The following is a 4,306-nucleotide window of genomic DNA, read 5'->3' on the forward strand; positions in this document are numbered from 1 at the left end:
TTTAGGTCATTTTAGACGTTTGCAGCGCACATCATAGACATTATCATGTAGTTTCATCCACCAGTAGAATTTTAAAATTACTACCAGTCTGACAAACTCATACTTGTTCTTCTACCTTTGTGAGGACTTCCATAGACAGAAAGTATTCCCCAGCCCCTCACCATAACCCTTACCATCCCAACTAACCCCCTGACCCAAACCCAATTCGAACCCCAACCTTAAAACCGTGTAAAACAACCATCCTTTGACGTTGTGAGGACCAGCTACAACATTGCCAGAATGCAGATTTTAGTACTCGGTATGGAGCAAGTACAAGAACACATGCACCTCCAGGCAGTTTAGAACCTCCACTCAACTCAATGTGCATTATTTTGGGTGTGGATGTAGATACGGGGAGAAGATGGCATTTCCACACAGAACCAGGAAGTTCTTTGCTACGGGCCTGCTATGGTTTCATCTGTGGGCTGTACATTTCACCTCATGCATGCTGTAATTGATAGCTTTTGCATTGATCTGTTTATAAAGAAACGTGGGGTTTATCCTAACGGGATTCCTCCTGGCAAAACACAAGATTCAATTATATTAAAAGGACTATATTTGAGCATATAAAAAACATATAAAAGTGAGAGGAACTCTCTCCTGGCTGAAAAGAGACCGATGTGGCGACAGTTGCCATTTTGCGTCTCTGCTTTGGACTGACAACTCCAGGCAGTTTTAATTCACTTTCGGAGGATGAACTGCCACTCTGCCACAATTACCAGAGCCATTTTCCCCGTAATGGCACGAGCAAGCGGCAGCAAAGGAGGTCTGGTGAAAATCACTGAGATTTCCTCACGGCAATGCAAATGCTTTCATCACTGTACTGATGTTTTTGTATGTTTGGACTGAAGGTTTTCAGGGGGGGTGGAATAGCTCGCGGCTCTCTGTGCTACACTAGCTCGCTCCATTAGTGCCTGGAAACGATAAATGCTGCTTCCCGTTTGTCCTTCATCTGCTGCACATTTTACGTCAACACTGGAGCAGAGCATTGCACTCACTCAAGATGACGAATTCTCGTTAATCAATCACAAGCTGACACAGTTTATGCCAAAATTATAATTAATTTCCCACCTGCAGTGCCAGTGAAAAAATGAATTCGATCGCCCCCTGGTGTTCAACAGTAGAATCAAAACAAAGACACCCCATAGTAACTTAAATGACCTCAACAAGCTCTTGAAAGCAGGGTGGCACACTGTCAAAGTTTTTCTAAGAAAGGGATGAAGCTTAATATTTTGTGCAAACTTTGCAAATGTTGCTGCAAAAAAACAAACAAACCCTAAACTAAAGGTAATGCGAAATGCGCTGCAAATGCAGCTCACAGACTTATACGCGTCTCGCTTGACAATATTCTTCTGCCAGGGAACAGCAAATCAGTTATTAATGTAGACTGCTGTGAGGGAGGCACGTAGCTGCAGACACTGCGGAAATAAATCCGTTTTTATGAGTAAAATCCTCCGTCCGCCTATTTATTTCCAGCCACGCTTCCGACAAAAACCCTGGGATTGTAAAAAAGTGGTGAAATACGATTCTTCAAGTGAGTTGTTTCTGTAATGAAGGCCCTGTCAATTAGCCGCCTTGTGGAATGACTTAACATGGCTGACAGCTTCCTGTTGTACGGGCATCAATCTGGGATATGGCTGCAGTGAGGCCGTGCTTCAGACCCCTCCTCAGAGGACGATAAGGAAACGAGGAGACTGGCTCGTGTGCTGGGTTCTCGGCAGCGCTGCCGTGGCCGACTGGCTGGCTGGCACCCCAGAGACCCAGTGGCACCTTGCGGGAACTAGCGTCAACATGCGATGAAAGACGGTGGCCGATTGTTTCCTGTTATTGAAGCACTACTCATGATGTGTGCATGTGTGTGTGATGGGGTAGTGAGGGAGGGGTGGCCTCAAATACAAAGGAAAGCCATTGAAGGAGGGAATAAACGTCCTCTGGCCTTGCTTCAAAGCCCAGGGTGACACATGCCGCCTCTGCTAGTACTGCATGACAATCATTCAAAGAATCACAAGTTCGGAGATGCTGAATCTGCTAAGCGGACGCCCCGTGTGCGAAGCTTTGTTCGTCCCGCCTAAGGGGATGGTTCAAGGCAGGTTCAGTCCGCCAGCGAGCAGAATATCAATAAGGTACAATGGGTTCAGCTGCGGTGGAGGTGAGGTGGAAGTCCAGTGCTGAAACATACAGATTAATGCAATCCCTCAGAGAGAAAACATGTGATCTGCAACAGGATTCACTAAGTGAAGTCTGGTCAGCGTGGTCAGAGTTCAAACTGAATTAAGACCTGAATCAACAGACATGAAAGTCTGAAAGGATTTTTTAATCGCCTGAGGGGAAAAGTAGTCCAGCTTTTGGTGACGGAGCTGTTACTGTATATACATTCAATTCTTTAAAAGTAACCTGAAAGAAGCCAATAAATGAAGCTATACTCAATAAATCCCCACTTTTCATCAATATCTTGTATTTTTGTAGCTGCAATTATGATGCAATCTTGTCTCCATGTCATTAACAAACAATATGTCATTGCCAGCTCAGAAGGCAGCCCGGGCCTGTCAGTGTTCTTTAGAACATCTCACTCTTTTGCCATAAACAGCCATTAAGACTGGCTGCCAAACCCTTTATGTCTTTAATCTAAATCCATATAGCCCAGCAGATATGATGGCCCACCTGTCACAGATCATCTTCATCACCTCCGCTCAGGGTGGGTTCCCCTCCAGTGGCCTCAAAGATCTTAGATGGAGGGAATGGTCCAGTATCCTGCTCACTGGGCAGATGTAACACTAGCACATTATTGAGGGCTGCTGGTTATCTGCGCCAAAGCAATAGAAAAGCAGATGGAGCTATAAATTTAAGAGACAGACTGTTCAGAAGATATGTGGGAGTGAAGTTTCTGTAATGAAAGAATCAGGCTGAACCTTCAATCACCAGAACCTCTCCCACGAATGCGAACGGACTGTCGGTAGTCTGCTGCAGCAGCAAAGGACCCCAGCAGGAAAAAGCCAGTACAGTACTGGGGTGTTTATAGATCCATGTTGTGATCCTTAACCAGATCAGAAGGGGAAAAGGCTCTCAGTGAAATGCAAAATAGGGGAGGCTTTTACAGATTCATTAGTTTATTTGCTCAAATTATTTGTTTTCCCCTGAGATTCGCCAATCAAACACAGGATTTGACCCATGAGACAAATCTCACTCTTAAAACTCACCCTGCCCACATTAACTGTCACACCGCCGTGGAAAAAGTGTGAAGTTAAAAATGAAAGCCTCCTTTAAAATGTCATGTTTCCATGCCATCACATATAGCACTGACCTTTAAAGGTCCACTCTGTGCATTTCAGGCTGCTAAAGGAAACCCTCATTAGGATCAAAAAGACTTTCAAAGAAGAGCGTTCAAAAATAAACCAGGTCCTCCTCCAGTCTTCCATGCCAGAGCACCTCTCAGCTGTCCAGATTGGAACAACTTTGCCATAAAAATACTGTAAATATCCTAAATTTTCCCATCAAAGTCAGCGGATCCGGCACGGGTGTGTTGCAGGTTGAGCTCTGTGTGTATGTTGCTGTTCTACAGCCTAAACATGTGTTTACGGGGTACCAAACCTCAATTATTTTGATCTTCAACACAGCAGACGAGAGAGGAAGTCAGGCGACAGAAGCCTGAGTAATTCTGGTTTCCTGCCAAGCATTCACACTTGGTACATAAAGAAATGATATGTTAAGACCTCATACTTACCTTTTTCAATTTTGAAAGCAGGAATTGAAACAATTTAAGGATGTTACTAAGGGTGACTGAAGCTTGATCAGAACTGTAATGACTCATCACTTCTGGTAAAACCTTTTTATGTCTTGACTTTCTCCTGACATGAAAATAATCCGTGGGTCAGTTTCACCAACCCTCTAACTTCGGCTGTTTAAACGTTTTCACATAAATGTTTGTTCAAAATTTGACAAAACATCTTTCTTCTGACACTTTTTTCCTTGCAGGAAGCTGTCTAGTCTGGACTGGGGAATATTTTAACAATCAAAAGTTGCTTAGTGTGGAAAACATTCTGCTTTTCAGCAATATTATTAATATGGAGGGGTTAAAGGAAGAGGGGTAGACAGTATTCCTGGGATAACAATAGGCTATAAAGGGTGACAGAGAGGGGAAAAAAACATAAATTATGCGCAACACCAGAATTTTCACGTATTTTTTGTGCGATTAAAAAACAAACTTGACCTGATAAGACAATGTTCTTACAGGGGAAGCATAGTTAAGGGAAAAAAAAGTGTGGGGGTG

The sequence above is a fragment of the Takifugu flavidus genome, chromosome 20, assembly GCF_003711565.1.
Source record: "Takifugu flavidus isolate HTHZ2018 chromosome 20, ASM371156v2, whole genome shotgun sequence".
In the NCBI taxonomy this organism is placed as follows: Eukaryota; Metazoa; Chordata; class Actinopteri; order Tetraodontiformes; family Tetraodontidae; genus Takifugu; species Takifugu flavidus.